Below are 18,549 nucleotides of genomic sequence, written 5' to 3' on the forward strand. Positions count from 1 at the left end.
CTTGGCTTCATGGCTGTCTGGAGAAGACAGATCTTACAGTTTTGTACTGCATACATACTTTGATACATACTGCAAACATACTTTGAACCTTGAGATTATATTGAAGGCAGAATGCAGGATTAATGGCAGTGTGGAGGAGCAGAGGAATCTTTAAATCCTCATCCACAGATCACTATAAGTTCATAGTGCGTTTAGTGGGTTGCGTTTCATGAACTGGGAGACTGAGTTCAAGAGCCACAAGGTAATGTTTTATAAAATGCTGGTTAGACCATGCTTGGAATATCACATTCCGCTCTGATAGCCTCATTATAGGAAGAATGTGGAATCTTTAGAGAGGGTATAGAGGAGATTTACCAGGATGTTGCCTTGATTGGAGTGTAATTCTAATAAGGATAGGTTGAGCGAGCTCAGGAGCAAAGCCCTCTTTGGAGCAAAGGGGGATGAGAAGAGACTTGATAGAGGTGTATAAGATGACAAGAACCATTGATAGAATGGGACAGCCAGCACGTTTTCCTAGTGTGGAAATGGCTAATTTGAGAGGATATAATGCTAAAGTGATTGAAGGAGATGTCAACGTTAATTTTTTCTTTACACAGAGAGTGGTGGGTATGTAGAATGTCCTACCAGGGGTGGTGGTTGAGAAAGATACATTAAGGACATTTAAGAAACTCTTAGATAGGCACACATGTGATAGGAAAATGGGTGGCTTTATAGGAGGGAAGGGTTAGATTGATCTTAGAGTAGGTTAAAAGGTAGGTAGAATATGTTAGGGCGAAGGGCTTGTACAGTGCTGTAATTTTCTATGTTCATGTTAGATATATATGCTGCTAAAACATTTTCATACTATCTCATTTCCATCTGTTTCCTTTTACTTCGTAGAGCAGCGAGATACTCAATAGACAGGGCCTTTTCTTCTTAATGATGGCTTAAGTTTGGTAGTAAACTTTCAACCTGAGCCCGAGTGATAGGTTTCAGGATCATTGTGGAGAGTCAGGTAGGTTGATGTTCTCATCTGCTGTCTGTCTGAAACTTAATGCTACAAGAACCAAGCACCCTCCTAGATTGTGAGAAGCATTTGTGAGAAGAAAAGAGCTTTCTCCCAAAGTCATTGCCAATATTTCTACTGAATTTCTCAAGCAATAGAACTGCTTTGCAAATAAAAATCTTTATATTTTGAGGTCTTTTCATGTCAGGATAATATACTGAGTTCTTAGGAACTGAGAAGGCAAACTTTACTCATTGTAAGCTGCAATGAATTAAGAGTTAGGCAGCTCTTTTAAGTGAACAGGACAGTGAAGCTATGGCAGGTATTGCCAGTGAAATAGGATTTTTATTTTATTCATGCTCAGTGACTGCATCACTTTAGTTGTCAATCATCTCACTGTTAATGAGAACAAAGCTCCCTCTTGGTTGTAAATGATTACATTCATCGGATGGCTTCCCGTCTGCCTGAACAGAAAAACAATAGTTATTTTATTTTCCACATTAAGATGCCCATGGCAATATTTCATCAGGAAAAATAATTAAAGACATTAGACTGGGAATTAAATTACAATAAAAATATTCTATTCAGTAATGATGAATGCATAAAATGGCTGTATGATTTATAATCAAACTCATCCTACCTTACTTAAGCAGGGCAGGAAGTAACTTGAAGCTCAGCAAAAATTGTTCTGTGCACATTGTCAAAAAATTTTTCACTGTCTACACAAAGCCTCAATGGAATTAAATTTGAATACAATGGAGAAAGCTAAACATGAATTTACATTATTCTTACAACTTAATATCCTCAGAAAAGTAATTTCAATTGCTTCCTGGAGTTAGGCATTATTTTTTCCCCAGTTATTTCAGTTTAGATTTGTTGCCATTTTAGCAACTTTATTTTTCATTCAGATGTCTGTTTAAGAATCAAAAGAGATAAAGAGATAATTTATTCAAACGAGAGGACATGATTTGAGAGTTAGGGGGCAAAAGTTTAAGGGAAACATGAGGGGGTATTTCTTTACTCAGGGAGTGATAGCTGTGTGGATTGAGCTTCCTGTAGAAGTAGTAGAGGCCAGTTCAGTTGTGTCATTTAAGGTAAAATTGGATAGGTATATGGACAGGAAAGGAGTGGAGGGTTATGGGCTGAGTGCGGGTAGGTGGGACTAGGTGAGTTCGGCACGGACTAGGAGGGCCAAGATGGCCTGTTTCCGTGCTGTGATTGTTATATGGTTATATGGTTAAAGTTCTCCAAGCTATAAAGTGAGAGACTGAAGCCTGGTCCGACAAATGGTAACCCTGAGGTGGATAAAGTATTTAGATCAACGTGCAGTTTAAGAATGGTTGGGCATGTACAGCCTCTGCACATATTTGGGGGAATAATGGGATAGATTTGCCAGCTGATCTGTTCTCAGTTGAGGGTGGCCTCTCCAATTGCTCTGCCCTCCAGTGTTGGATTGGACCTGCCAGGAACCATCAATTAGTGGGGATTTGTCGCTCAGGGTCTTGGACTTAAAATGTGTTTTCTTAAGTGACTATGTTCTTTTTCTCCCATATTCGTGTTATTATAATATGCATTTATGTTTTTGCACCCAGGCCCCAGAGGAACGCTGTCTCGTTCGGTTGTATCCATGTATGGTTTGAATGACAATTAAATTTGATTTGATTTGATTTGATGCAGGGTTGCAAATTTCTATCACTGGGTGTGAATTTGGTTCACAGCCACATTTTTGACTTGCCAACTATTTGGGCCATGAACGGTATTTAAAAAAAGTAACCCTGCTGTAAGCTGGGTGGACCTGTGTTTGAGATTTCTGTACTTGAGGACCTTTGGTACTTAGTGGACAATTAGAAGATCAGTATTCAATAAAAAAAATCAAAATCAAATCTGTGCAACTCTGAACAGCTCCCATGTTAAATAAGGGTAGCAGGAATATAATGGAATAGTGTTTCAATGGATACCAAGAAGTGAACAACTAAGGCAGAAGAAAGGATGAACAATTTGCTCCTAAACCTATTGCAAAAATGTTTGAATACTGTACCAAAAAAGCATGTATAAAGAAATGGCAAACCTGCTCTTACATTCAAGAGCTTGAAGAAGTGATTGAAGTTCACTATTATTTTATTCTCTGTTTAGAATCTGAAGGGGAGATTTGTAGCATAAAGGGGAGGGAAAAAGATGTGAATTATTGAATATTGAAACCAGAGGAAGGGACAACAGACAAAGTTAAAAGAAAATGGTTAATTGAATTGTGTATCACGTCTTCTGAGGCAAATGCAAGAAATAAAGATGATCATGAATAATTAATCAAATGTGAATTGAAAGAGTAATGAATTTATATTACAGATAAAAAGATTACAGTCAAGAGTTTACACTAAATATATAAATATACAGGCATCTTTGTTTAGCAGCTATTAATATTTAAATTTGATATCAAAATCATAATCCTTTTCATTGGTAAAAGAAATTCAACTCATTAGACAAAATTAGTGTTGGCCATGGCTTGTCATCTTCTGCTTTGAGAGGCCAGAGTTCCAAATCGTACTACAGAGATTTGAGACAGAAAGCTAGGCTGATACTCCAATTTAGTACAAGGTGTACTGTCACAATTGCTGTCTTTAAGAACAGGTGCTAAACCAAGTCTTTGCCTTGCTAAAGTCCATGTAGACAACATTCACTACCTTGACTGTATCAATGTTCCTGGTAACTTCCTTAAAACAATTCTATAAGTTTGGCTAGGTACAATTTACCACGCACAAAGCTATGTTGAAACGGCATTTCTTTTAGCCTTCCTGATTTCCTTCTTAAGTGTTCTCTCGCAGCTCATATATTTCTCAAGAACCCCGTTTGCTCCTTCCTGCCTATACCCACTACACACTTCCTTCTTTTACTTAACCTAGGCCTCAATATCAACCAAACACCAATGTTCCCTAAATCTGTTACCCGTGCCTTTTATTTTCACAAGAACATCCAAAATTTCACTTTTGAAAGCCTCCTACTTACCAAGATCACCTTTTCCAGAAAACAACCTGTCCCAATTTACACCTGCCAGATTCTTTCTGATACCACCAAAATTGGACTTTCTCCAATTTCAAATCTCAATGCAAAGACCAGACCTACCTTTCTCTATCTTGAAACAAATGGCATTATGTTCACTAGGTTCTCCTAAACAAACCTCTGTCACCTGTCCTGTCTCATTCCCCAACAGGAAATCTAGTGTCACACTTTCTATAATCGGGATCTTTTTTACTGATTGAGGAGATGTTCCTGAACACATTTGACAAACTCTTTCCCATCCAGTCTTTTTGCGGTATGGATGTCCCAGTAAATATGTGGAAAATTATTATCACCTATTACCACAACTTTATATTTCTGTCTATGATCTCTCTACAAATTTTCTCCTCAAAATCCCGCGGACCATTGAGTGGTCTATAATGTGTTCTCATTAACATGGTCATTCCTTCCTTATTTCTCAGCTCCACCCATATGGACTCAGTAGACAAGCTCTTCAGTCTGACCTGTCTGATGTTTTTCCTGACTAGTAATGCCACCTCTCCCACTCTACCATGTCTATATCAACGGAACCATGGAACATTGAGTTGCTAGTCCTGCCCCTCCTGCAACCAGTCTCACTAATAGTGACAATGTCATAATTCCATGTGCTCATCCACCTCTCACACAATTCTCAGTGTATTGAAATGTACACAACTCGAAACATTTGTCCCACTATGCTCAGTTTTTCAATTCCTGACTTTGTATGTAGGCTGAACAACATACTTCCCCCAACCACTCTACTATCTGCTATGATGCTCTGGTTTCCATCCTCTTGTAACTCCAGTTAAACAACCCTTCCCCAATCCTCTGCAGCACTAGCAAACTTTTCTGCAAGGATATTAGTCTCCCTCCAGTTCAGGTGTAAATAATCCCTTCTGTACAAGTCCCACCTGCCCTAGAAGTCTGAAAACATTCCCCCTGCACCATCTCCTCACCCAAATGTACAACTGTCTAATCTTTCCATTTCTGGCCTCACTAGCATGTGGCACAGGTTGTAATCTTGAGATCACAGCCCTGAAGGTTCTGTCCTTCAACTTTGCATCATCACCCTTCATACCCATATGATTGGTACCGGCATGGGCCGTGACCTCTGACTACCATTGTGGCACTCTTGATTCAACATACCATCCAGGGATCTGGTTCTCAACAATAGTACCTCTCTTCTGTTCCCTTAACCAATGAATCACCTAGCATTGCAGCTCACTTCTTTGTCCCCTTCCTTTCTGAGCCACAAAGCCAAAGACCTGACTGCTGTGCCTTTCCTCTGCTAAATCATTTCCCCCAACAGTATCTAAAGCAATATACCTGTTTTTTTCCTGTGGGGAATGGCTACAAAGTGCTCTGCACTGACTGCCTATCCCATTTCCCCCTCCTGACCGTCACTCATGTGTAATTACTGTGCTGCGTGTCCTGTCGATCAGCCCCTCAGCTTCCTTAATGATCCGGAGTTCCTTCAGCTCCAGTTCCAATTCCTTAACACAGCCTGTAATAAGCTGCAGCTGAATGCACTTCTTGTAGGTGTAGGTGCACTGGAGGTCTCCCTGACTTTCTACATCCTGCAAGAGGGGCATTCCACTATCTTGCTTGGCCTCCGCATGATTGATTGGAAAGTTAAGAGACATGGGAAACTGGAAGGAATGATCACAACCAGCCACGATCACAGTGGCACAGGTTCAAGGTGTCATTCGGATTCATCTTATCTTCTATGCCCTTATGGTCAGTAGTCCAGCCAAGTTTTTCCTTTGTTTGGCCTGGGCCTTGCAGATAAATGGCACCAGTTCCATGCAGAACTGCCAGCATTTCTCCTCATGGGTTTCTGAACAAATTCAGAAACAATGTTATTTCATAATTTTGGAATACCTGATTACATTTGATTTCAACTACCACAGGATTCACAATAAAATATCAACCACAATAAAATATTAATAATCTATTACATGTACTTAATATATCTTGTAGATGCAAAACCATCTGAACATATTGGTGCCTTTGAGCTATGGTGCAGAGCTGAAAAGCTCATTTCAATCAGCAATGTTCCCTGACCAGATAATTAAATTCTGAATGTCCTTGGGCTGTGCTCATTTGTAGCAGTTAGACTTTGTGCCTTTAAAGGCCAGGCTAGATTAAACACAGTTTCACCTGAGTAGCACAGTAATGCATGACACATTGCAAGATATGATTCTCCTGTCATTTTAATACAGAAGTAGCATTTGATATACTTTGAATGATATATTCAAAGATCCTCTAAAGCAGAGGCAGAGAGAAGGGAGAGAGAGGGAGAGAGGGAGGGAGGGAGGGAGAGAGAGAGGGAGAGAGAGAGAGAGAGAGAGAGAGAGAGAGAGAGAGGGAGAGGGAGAGAGGGAGAGAGGGAGGGAGAGAGAGAGAGAGAGAGAGAGAGAGAGAGAGACTTTTTAAAAAGCATTTTTAAGAACATAATTTTAAGGTTAAGATGTCAATAATGACGTTTTATGAAACTCTTCAATTAAATTATTGCTAGATATCAATCATTATCCAGGTAATTGCTCCAATATACGTTGCAGCAGAAGTTTGTGACGTTCAATGATATGCAGGATGTCTTTCTGAAACTGTGATAATTACAGCATATTCTTCCCTTGACACAAGCCGGCAGCTGGTGTGTTCACTTGTGCAGTTTATGCGACTGAGCTTTCCTTATCAGCATACGGTTAATATTTTCAAAGCTCCCTTTGAATTTTTATTGAGCTGAAGCAAGAAAGATTTCTTGCAGCAATGTTGGAGGTGTAATAAAAATGAAGGTAGCTGCAACCTGTTACTTAGGAAGGGTATTAGGTTTTCTTTGCAGATGACTTGTCATGTTAATGTGGGAACATGCATCAGTTTTTAAAAGTAAAAGGCAGCATAACTTGTAGATACAGTCTTGTGAGCTTAAAAGGGAAGTCTTATAGTTGTTGGACTAATACAGTGAGCAACATACCGTGTAGACATATATCAATGAATTTAATCTAGTCAGCTATTTAGCAGTACCAATCAGGATATGACCATGTCATCTTTTAAAATTTGTTTACAGGATATGGATGTCATGGGCAAAGAACTATTTATTGCTGCTTTGCAAATGTCCTAGAGATGATGTTGACATCTTCTCGAGCTGCTGAAATTTGACTTGACTGAATGGAACTCTGGATCATTTCAGATGGTCATCAATCATATTTAAATAAATCCAAGCAACAGTGCGATTTGCATCCAGCCATGTATGAAAAACACATTTCCCTCCCAGAATGGTCTTCAGAATAGAACTCTACCCCATCTTTACTGACTCTGACTGATTACCCTCTGTCAAATCCTCTGACATGTAGTAGCAGGCTATTTCTTTCATCTGTTCTTGGTATATGAACATGGATGCCACTGCTGGCATTTATTGTTCATCCCTGAGGTGAGGAAGCAGTTAAGGGTCAATAGCTGATGGGTCGCAGTGGGTAAGGGCCACAAATTTCCTTCCCTGAAAAATATTAATTTATCAGATGGGATTTTATGACAATCCAGAGGTTTCATTGTTGTTACCATGACCAGCCTTTTGTTTTAAATTCCACATTTATTTCACTCATTGATTTTAAGTTCTCCAGCTGTCATGCTGCTGTTAAAACTCATGTCTCTTGATCAATGGTTTAAACTCCGGAAGCCAATTCAGTCATTTGACCACTGTACTGCCGTATCATTAATTGAATATATCTAGAAGAAATTCCAATACACTTTCTCAGGACAACAGGGACATTAACTGTCAAATTTGGTGACATAAAAATATTGAGAATTATTCTTTTGATGATGAAGAAGCTAAACTAGATTTGAATTTGGACCTGTGGTGTTAATGTTACAAAAATAAATTGTGGAGAGAAATAGTTACGAGTTTTGATATACACTGCAGCATTTTCAGCCCATTTTTCAAATAATGGAGTCAAAAGTCAAAAGCTTTGTGAAAATCGATGAAAGTAAACACGGCTGGTAGGTTGTTCTTGACTTCCTCGATGATTCTACAGAGAGCAAGTATTTGCATTACTGTTGTGCACTTCTGCCGAAAACCATTCTGATTGAATCTTAGCTTAGGGTCAATGGCAGTGTGAATCCTGTTCAAGATCATCCAATTGTATAGCTTTGCTAAGATGCAGGCCAAGCTGATACTGCGGTAGTTATCTGTCTTTGTGAGGGATCCAGACTTGGGGACAGGGATAATGTTTGAGAGTGACCACTGTTCTGGTTTGTCGCCTTTCATCAGTGCCAAATTACATATGTCCAGCAAGATGCCAATCAGGTCGCAGTTCTTCAGGACATCTGGTAGCATCCCATCTGGCCCAGAGCTCCTGCCCTGTTTGAGTTCATATTTGGCCTTCTTCAGTTCCTCAATGGTGAATGGGCCATCATCAATGTCAACTTGCCTTAGTATTCTGGGTATGTCCTCTTCTTCTGTGATCATTGGAGGGCTTCCCAGCAGGTTCTTGAAGTGAGTAAACCATGTCTGGACACAGTCCTCAGCTGTTTTACCACTTATTTGACCTGATGGGGACTTCTTCTGTCTGCTGAGCTCGTTGACGTGACACCATGCTTCTCCATGCTGCTTGTCTTCATTAGGAGCCTCTACCCCTCTAATCCTCTCAGCTAGTTCCTCTTCCTTCAGTCGATCATAGGTGGCAAAGAGATTCTTCTTTGCTGTCTTGAACTTGTCTCTTAGCTCTTCTGTTTCACTCCTTCTAAGTTTGGCATGACAAGCACTGATCACACTTCTTGCTGCAACAACTTCAGTCTGTTCTCTGTTCATCACTGTCTGGTTTGGATCAGCTACCAAACAAGAATAGACTCCAAAGAACCGTCAGGGCTGCAGAAAGGATTATTGGTGTGCAGCTGCCCTCGATCCAGGACTTATATGCATCTAGAGTCAGGAAGCGAGCAAGCAGCATTATTGTAGACCCATCACACCCTGGACATCACCTGTTCCAACTCCTTCCTTCTGGTAGGTGCTTTAGATCAGTGCATGCCAGGACAAATAGGTACAAGAACAGTTTCTTTCTGTATGCCATCAGTCTTATGAACACTTGAATTTTAGTCTATTATAAATCAAGTCCACCTGTACATTCAATGAGGTGTATATATAATACAATATTCATTGTATATAGTTTATGATTATTTGCACTATTGTTTTTGTTTGCTTTTAATTCTGTACAGAGAGAGCTCAGGGAAACTGGCATCAAATTCCCTGTATGTGTCCTCATACTTGGCGATAATAAAGGATTCTGATTCTGATTCTTTTGAGATCTGGCTCTTTTTGATTTGCTTCACAGAAGGCAGACACTTTGTTACATCTGTGTGTGCGTCTATGAGCCGTTGATAGTGGTTGGTGGCAGTCTCTTCATCCTCCCTCTCCAGTGGGCCAAAGTGATTTCTCACTTCCACAGTGTGCTGGGCTTGAAAAATAGGTTGTGAGGAGAAGACCTTCCAGTCCATCTTCTCCTTGGGACCTGTGGTTTTGCGTTGCTGCAGGCTCAGTCTCGCTTGCATTGATACTACTCTGGCTGACTGACTGAGTTGAAGGTGCTGTAGACGAACAACCAGCTCTATGACGAGCTACCAATGCTCACTACTAAAATCAAGACGAGAAGACTGCAACTAGCGGGGCACTGTCTCTGCCACCCTGAGCGACCTGCCAGCCCAGTCATCACATGGGAGCCCAAGCATGGGAGGATAAACCCTGGGCACCCTCCCAAGACTATGGTCAACACGCTCCTAGAAGATAGCGGCACGGCTAATGTAGATGAACTGAACATACTGATGAGGGAGAGGGAGGAGTGGAGAGTCCATCATCGTGCCCGACACCGGTCCCCCAGGCCTGAGTCGACATCGTAGTAGTAGTAGTGTCAAATAAACTGACCAAATTAGCACAGAAGATGAAATAATTTCCAGTTAAAAGTATAACCCGCGCAAACCATGTCCTTGTGACCAGTTTAGAATCAAATCCTGCCTAAACTTGGGCATCAAGGTTACGGCTCAGAGCATTCCAGAATTCAGAGTTCAATTCCGGTTCTGTGTTTAAGGAACCTACACTTCCTCCCAGTGGAATGCATGGGTTTTTTTTTGTGTGCTGTGGCTTCCACCAATGATCAAAGATGTACTGGGTGAGTTAATGGTTCATTGTAAATTGTTCCATAATTCAGTCAGGTTTGTCAGGGTTACTAGGGCAAAGTGGCTCAAAAAGGGTCAGAAAAGTCGCTACTCTGCATTGTATCACTAAATAAATAATACATAGAAACTGACCACACTTCCAGAATGAATTAAGTCTCTTGGTAAATGAATTTCTGCTAATTACACCATTAAAGATGCTTTTCAAATTAATCTTTCCTTCCATATGCCAGAATCTTTACAGGCATTAATTAGAAATTTGTAAATATTGTGAGCTTATTTAAATTACAAAGAAGGAGACTTCATACATTAAAAAAAATCAATTTTTTGATTTTTTTTGTACAGTATCAACTTCCAAAATCAATTTTAATCACTTACAATTGGGTTAACTCATTGATGGTGGAATAGAGTTCTTATAAAAATGATTATCTTGGTGATAAATTTACTTTTTGTAGTGTGAATAAAACCCTTCCTAAATATAACAAATAATATTTTAATCTGAAAATATTTACATACTAAATACACAATTGCAACTAATTTAATGAAAATTATATGTTTGATGATATGCAAATAAGTTGGTGCAGAAAATAAAATTCAAAAGAAATGCAATAGCTGGCAATCTGAAATAAGGAGGTAATTTTAACCCACAGCATTCTGAAATAAAGATCAAATTCTCCAACCAGGGGTAATTCACATTTTGTCCATATAAGAGTTGGTTATTCCTGCTGTAAATCAGCTACCTATGATTTCTGCTCAGTTTTCCTCTCTCAGACCAACTGCCAAACATGTTGGACAATCCTGCTGTTACCAGCACATGACACAGAGAAAGCAGAATGGTCACTTTCTTGATAACCCGTGAAGCTTTTTGATCTGGTCTCAACCTATTTCAGATATTCTCATTATCCTTCCCATCTTTCCTGCCATCTTCTCTGTGAATTAGCTACCGTTTTTTCTCTTCCCCACTTCCATTGGCGGGTGTCTGGCCTAAAATTTTAACTCCCTTAACTCGCTCTGATTGCGTAAAATATCACTGGACAAAATGCAGAGAAGATTCACAAGGATGTTGCCCGAGAGGGAGTGTTTTATTTATGAGAAGAAACTGGAGAGACCTGGCCTATTTACTCTGGAACAGGGAAGGTTAAGTGATGCTTGAATGATCAGATCAGAGTAGACTGCAGTTAAATTTCCCCTGTGTTAGAGGCAAGTAAAACCAGAGGATATAGATTTAGGATAAGGGAAAGAGATTTAGCAGGGATCTTAGGAGGAAATTATTTTCACCCTGACAGTGCTGACTAAGTGGAATACACCGCCTTATAGAGCAGGGAAGCAGTCACTGGCAATATGTAAGAAGTGTCTGGAAGAGCAGTTAAATCACCTCAGCATTGAAGGCTACAGGCCAAATGGTGGAAGAGGGGATTAATATGGATGGGTTCATCTTGGCTGGCATGGTGATGGTAAGTCAAATGGCCTGTTTCTATGCTGTATTACTATGATTCCATAATTCCTGGATGCAACATGCTGATACAGCTATAAAGAATGACAGAGGCTATATTTCATTTTTATTTGTCAACAAAAATGCTCAAAAACTTCTACAAATGCACCATGGAAAGCATTCTGACTGGATGCATCAGTCTAGTATGGTGTTCTACTGCACAAGATTAAAGAAAGTTGCAGAAACTTGTAAAATTAGTCAGCTCTACTGTGAGTACTAGCCTCCATAGTATCTAAGACATCTACAAGGAGAGATGCCTCAGGAGGAAGGCACAAATCATTGAGGATCCCACCTCCCAAGACATGCACTCTTCCCATTGTTACTATTGGGAAGGAGGTACAAAACCCTGAAGACATACACTCAACAAATCAGGAGCAGCATCTTCCCTTACAGCATCCGATTTCTATATGGACATTGAACCCATCAATTACTCACTACTTTTTTATATTTCTGTGTTTTATTTTTGAACTACTTATTTTAATAAACGTACAGTGCCTATAAAAAGCATAGGCACCCCCACCCACTGGGAAGCTTTCATGTTTTATTGTTTTACAACATTCAATCACAGTGAATTTAATTTAGCTTTTTTTTTGACATTGATCAAGTCAAAAAGACTCTTGTTTGTCAAAATGACAATAGATTTCTACAAGGTGATCCAAATTATTTACAAATATAAAACACAAAATAATCGATGGCATAAGTATTCACCTCCTTTGATACAACACACCAAATCATCACTGGTGTAGCCATTTGGTTTTTGAAGTTACACAAGTAGTTCAAGGTGCAATCAAGGTGTTTTAATTTATAAAAATACACCTGTATCTGGAAGGTCCAACTGCTGGTGAGTCAGTATCCTGGCAAAAACTACACCATGAAGACAAAAGAACACTCCAAGCAACTCCATGAAAAGGTTATTAAAAAACACATGTCAGGAGATGGATACAATGAAATTTCCAAGTCACTGAATATCCCTTGGAGTACAGTTAGGTTAATCATCAAGAAATAGAAAGAATATGGCACAGCTGTAAATCAGGCTGGAGCAGACCATCCTCAAAAACTGAGTGACCATGCAAGAAGAGGACTAGTGAGGGAGGCCACCAAAAGACCTACGACAACTCTGGAGGAGTTACAAGCTTCAGTGGCTGAGATGGGAGACTGTGCATACAACAACTCGTGCCCAAGTGCTTCACCAGTCACAGCTTTATGGAAAGAGTGGCAAAGAGAAAGTTATTGTTGAAAAAAAGTCACATGAAATTTCAGCTAGAGTTTGCCAGAAGGCATGTAGGAGGCTCAGAAATCAGTTGGAAGAAGGTTCTTGGGTCTAGTGAAACCAAAATTGAGCACTTTGACCATCAGACTGAATGCTATGCTTAGCATAAGCCAAACACCGCACATTATCAAAAACATGCCATCCCTACCATGAAGCATGCATTATGATGTGGGGATGCCTCACTGCAACAGGACTTGGAAGTCTTGTGAAAGTAGAGGGTAAAATGAATTCAGCAAAATACAGGGAAATCTTGCATGAAAGCCTGATGCAGTCTGTAAGAAAAACGTAACTTTGGAGATCTGTTTTCCAGCAAGACAATAACCCCAAGCATAAAGCCAAAGCTACACAGGAATGACTTAAAAACAACAAAGTTAATGTCCTGGAGTGGCCAAATCAGAGTCCAGACCTCAATCCAATTGAGAATTTGTGGCTGGACTTGGAAAGTTACACTTCGACACGAAAGAGTCTTTTCTGTTGATCAGTGTTTAAAGCCTAAAAGCCACCGTGATTCAGTGTTGTAAAACAATAAAACATGTAAACTTCTGGGGTGGGGGGGGGGTTGAATACTTTTTTTTAATAGGCACTGTATATATACTTAGCGTAATTCAATTTTTCCCCCTCTATATTTATTTATCACGTACTTCATGTACTGCTGCCATATTCTTAACAAAATTTAATGACATATGCTGGTGATATTAAACCTGATTCTGATTCTTTTCACAGTTGCTGCCTTAGCTGTTGAGTGTTCTTATTTTAGTTAAAGAGTCATACAGTACAAAAACAGTCTCCTTGTCACAACTAGGAAATGCCAAGCCATTAATCTGCCTAGACCCATTGACCTCCACCTGGACCATAACCGTCCATACCTATCCAAATTTCTCTTAAATGTTGAAATCAAACCCATATCCACCACTTGCAAAGGCAGGTTGTTCTATATTCTCATACTCTGTCTGAAATAGTTCTTCATCATGTTTCCCTTAAACTTTTCACCTTTCACACTTAACCCAACATCAGTGGAAAAGCTTGCTTGCATTTATCCTATCTATACCCCTCATAATTTTGTATATCTCTATCAAATCTCCCTCCAAACTTCTTTGTTCTCGGAAGTCCTAACCAATTCAACCTTTCCCTATAACTCAGGTCCTCAAGTCCTGGCAACATCCTTGTAAATTTTCTCAGTATTCTTTCAATCTGGGTGACATCTTTTCTGTTGGCAGCTGAACAAAACTGCACATAATACTCCAAATTAGGCCTCACCAATATCTTATGCAATTTCAGCATAACATCCCAACTCTTGTACTCAATAAATCAATTTATGAAGGCCAAACTGCCAAAAGCTTTCTTTACAACCATTTCTACAGTACCTATGGCAATACTTAAAGGAATTTTGGATCTGTATTCCCACGTGGGGCCTTGCTAAAGTCCATGTAAACAACATCCACAACCTTACCTTCATCAACTTTCCCGGCATCTTACTTATAAAAACTCTATAAGATTGATTGGACATGATCTTACACGTATAAAGCCATGTTGATTATCCCTAATCAGTCCCTGGGACTGATTAGCAATAGCCTATCCAAATATGTACTTACACATCTGGTCTCTCAGAATACCTTCCAAAACTTTCCTACTTCTGATATCAGGTTCATCAGCCTTTAATTTCCTGGCACATTCTTAGAGCCTTTCTTGAACAGCAGAAAATTATCAGCTATCCTCCAATCCTCTGGAACCTCAGTGGCGCCCAAGGATGACTTAAATATCTCTGTTTGGGCCATGGCAATTTCTGCACTAGCCTCCCACAGGGCCAAGGTAAGTGAGTCCCTGGTGACTTATGCACTCTAATTTGCCTCAAGAAATCAAACACCTCCTCCTCTATAATCTGTATAGGGACCATGACCTCCCTGCTGCATTGCCTCAATTCTATTGATTGCGTGGTCTCCCAAGTAAAGACAGACGCAAAAGATCTACTTGAGATGCCTTCCATCTCCTTTGGCTCCACGCACAGATTAGCACTCTGACTTTCCATAGGACCAATTCTGTCCCTTGCTATTCTTAATGCTGTGTATCCATAGAAACCTTTCGGATTCTCCTTCACCTTGTCTGCTAGAGAAACCTCTTGCCTTCTTTTAGCCCTCCTGTTTTCTTTATTAAGTGTTCTCTTGTATTTCTTATACTCCTCAAGAACCTCGTTAATACCAACCTGCCTATAGCCTCTATGAACCTCCTTCAATTTATTAACCAAGGTCTCAATATCTCTCAAAAACCAAAGCTCCCTAAATCTGTTATCCTTGTGTTATATTCTGTCAGAAACATATAAATACTGTACTCTGAAAATTTCACTTTTAAAGGCCTCCCACCCTTGCCAGATCATTTCCGAATTGGCCTTTCTCTAATTTAGAATCTCAGCTCAAGGACCAGACCTAACCTTTTCCATAATTACCTTGAAAGTAATGACATTATGGTCACTAGGCACGAAGAGTTCCCTCACAAGTTTCTGTTACCTGTCCTGAATCATTCCCTAATAGAAGTCTAGTACACACTCACTCTATTTGGGACTTCTATGTACTGATTAAGGAAATTCTCCTTAATACATTTGACAAACTCTCTGCCATCCAGCCCTTTTACAGTATGGGATTCCAGTCAGTAAGTAGACAGTTAAAATCACCTTACATCACAACCTTATGTTTCTCAGATTTGCTCCTCTAAATCCCACGGTCGGTTAGGTGGTCTATAATATAATCCCATTTATTATGATTTGGAGTTTTATTTATTTTATTTCTTACATCCATCTCACAACATGATGAGGGAAAAATCTTTATGTTCTATCTCTTTCGCAATATACAAGCAATAAGGAAGGGAAAAGTAGGAGGATATTGCCCAAACACTAAGATTGCATACATAATTGTTTTGTATACATGTTTGAACAGTCAGATATGCAATAAGATCGATGTGTATTGGTAAATCATCAATGATAGGCTGGTGAAAGAAGCTGCAGTACTGTCTACCAGACAGCAGGTGCCAAAACACTTTGTGGTTGGGGTGGCTGCAGTCCCTGATGATCCTCCAGGCCGTTTTTATGCACCTACTGCTGTACACATCCAGAATAAAGGCAAGTTCACATCCACAGATTCACTGGGCTGTCCGCACCACTCTCTGCAGTGCTCTGTGATTAAGGGTAGTACAGTTTCCATACCAGGCAGTGATGCAGCCGGTCAGGATGCTCTTGATGGTGCCCCTGTAGAAAGTCCTGAGGAATGGGGACTCATGCCAAACTCAGGGCATTGACTTCTCCTCTGCAGGCTGTCTCATCATTGTTGGAAATAAGGCCTATCAATATTGTTTCATCTGCAAATTTGATCAGCAGACTGAAGCCATGCATGGCAACACAGTCCTGGGTGTATAGGGAGTAGAGGAGGGGGCTCAGGACACAGGCCTGGGGGGCTCCTGTGCTGAGGGGCAGAGGAGAGGGTGCCCATCCTTACCACCTGTCAGCAATCCGACAGGAAGTCCAGGACCCAGCTGCACAAGGCAGGATGCAGGCTGAGGTCTCTGAGCTCATTGTTGAGCCTGGGATGAATTATGGTGTTGAATGCTGATCTGTAGTCAAAGAACAGCAACCCTCTTCTCCAGGTGAGTGAGCCATTTGTTGATCAGTTGTGCTGGTAGGCAAATTGTAGGTCATACCGTTCTTATTGCTCAGTTCTACCCATGAAACTGACCAGATGAGTTTGCCACTCTGTCCTAATTGAGCAGTGCAGTGACATTTTTCCTGACTAGTAATGCCAGCCCTCTCCGTTAATCTCTCCTACTCTATCACATTAAAAACAAAAGAACCCTGAAACATTGAGCTGTCAGTTCTGCCCTTCCTGCGACCAAGTCTCATGAATGGCTACAATGTCATAATTCCATTTCCTGATTCATGCCCTGAGCTTATTCACCTTTCCTACAGTATTCCTTGCATTGAAATATACACAGCACAGAACATTAGTGCCACCATGCTAAATCTTTTGTTTCCTGACCCTGTACGTAGGCTTATCCAACAACCTCTCTGCTCTGGTACTCTGGTTCCCATCTCCTTGCAACTCTAGTTTAATCTCCCCCATGCAGCACTAGCATATTAGTACCCCTCCAGTTCAAGTAAACACAGTCCCTTCTGTATAGGCCCCAACTTCCCTGCAAGAGAGCCCAATGATCCAAAAACCCAAAGCCCTTCATGCTGTACCATCTCTTTAGCCACGAGGTAAACTGTACAATCTTCTTATTTCTGGCCTTACTAGCACGTGGCATGGGTAGCAATCCCATGATCGCAACCTTGGAGGTCCTGCCCTTTTACTTAAGCACCAACTCCCTGAACTCACTTTGCAGGACCTTGTCATCTTTCCTACCCATGCCATAGTTACCAATGTGGACCACAGCCTCTGGATGCTCACCCTCACATTTAATGCTGTAGATTCGTTCTGAGATGTCCCTGACCCTGGCACCCAGGAGGTAATATGCTATCTTGAAATCTCATTCTCATCCAGTAGAACACCCTTTTGTTCTCCTAACCAATGAATCCCCTATCACAACCACTTGTCTCTTCTCTCTCCTTCGCTTCTGAGTCACAGAGTCAGTCAGTCCTGACCACTGTGACTTTCCTCTGCTAGATCACCTCCCTCCCCCAAAAGTATCCAAAGAGGCATACTTGCTGTTGACTGGAACAGCCAGTCTGCACTGATTGCCTATCCCCTTGCCCCCTCCTGACAGTCACACAGTTACCTGTGTGACTCCTGCAACTTGGGTATAAGTGCTTCCCTGTATGCCCTGTCTATCAACCCTCAGAATCCAGAATGAGCCTCAGTTCATCCAGTTCCAGCTCCAGCTCTTTAAACACAGCCTTTTAGAAGCTGCAGCTTGATGCACCTTGCAGGAGTTCCCCCTGACCTGCCACAACTTGCAAGAGGAGCATTCCACTCTCCTGTCTGGTATCCCTATTGTTCTAAATGTGCAACAAAAAAGAAAGAATAAATAACAAAAAAAATTATCCATGGCCTATGCCTCTCCTCACCGAAGTCTCAAAGAGCCTCAGCCTCAACTCCCCACTCTAACACTGGCTCACTCACACAATGGGAGCGCCCATAATGGCTGTCTGCTTCAACCTGACTTCTTTTTATTGGAACTTGCCAAGTGCCTAGTTATATGCAATTCAGTGTTTACTGGGGAATTGCGGTATGCAAAAATGTGCCAACTGCTCTGCTCACTTCTTTTAAACTCATTCTCTCTCTCTACGCAGTCCAGTGCCTCCTTGGGAACTGCAGCATAATATTTCAGAGAGCAGGTGTTAGAGCTCAGTTTGGTAACTTTTTTACTCAAACTTCTGAACCACCCTTTTGCAGAAAGTGGAATTAGTGTCCAGACAGACAAACTTAATCAAGGTAGAAATCTGAACTCTAAGCAGTTGATTAAATTATTTTAATCGATTGTTTTAAATATTATGCAAACATCTATCAAATATTTGGTGAGTTACGTGTCAATGGCATGGAATCATATAAAATTCAGCACGAGTGCAGAGAAAGGTTATATAATGCAAGATTTCTATCCTCTGAATGGTCGTGCTACAATCATCCTTCA

General features: G+C 40.6%; 1 protein-coding gene across 3 annotated transcripts in view; it reads right to left on the reverse strand.

Moving 5' to 3' along the window:
- Positions 1 to 18,549, reverse strand: part of dnah9 (dynein, axonemal, heavy chain 9) — a 527,557-nt gene that overhangs the window by 70,289 nt on the left and 438,719 nt on the right. The gene's annotated exons all lie outside the window — the stretch shown is intronic.

This window comes from Hypanus sabinus, chromosome 23 (genome assembly GCF_030144855.1).
Source record: "Hypanus sabinus isolate sHypSab1 chromosome 23, sHypSab1.hap1, whole genome shotgun sequence".
In the NCBI taxonomy this organism is placed as follows: Eukaryota; Metazoa; Chordata; class Chondrichthyes; order Myliobatiformes; family Dasyatidae; genus Hypanus; species Hypanus sabinus.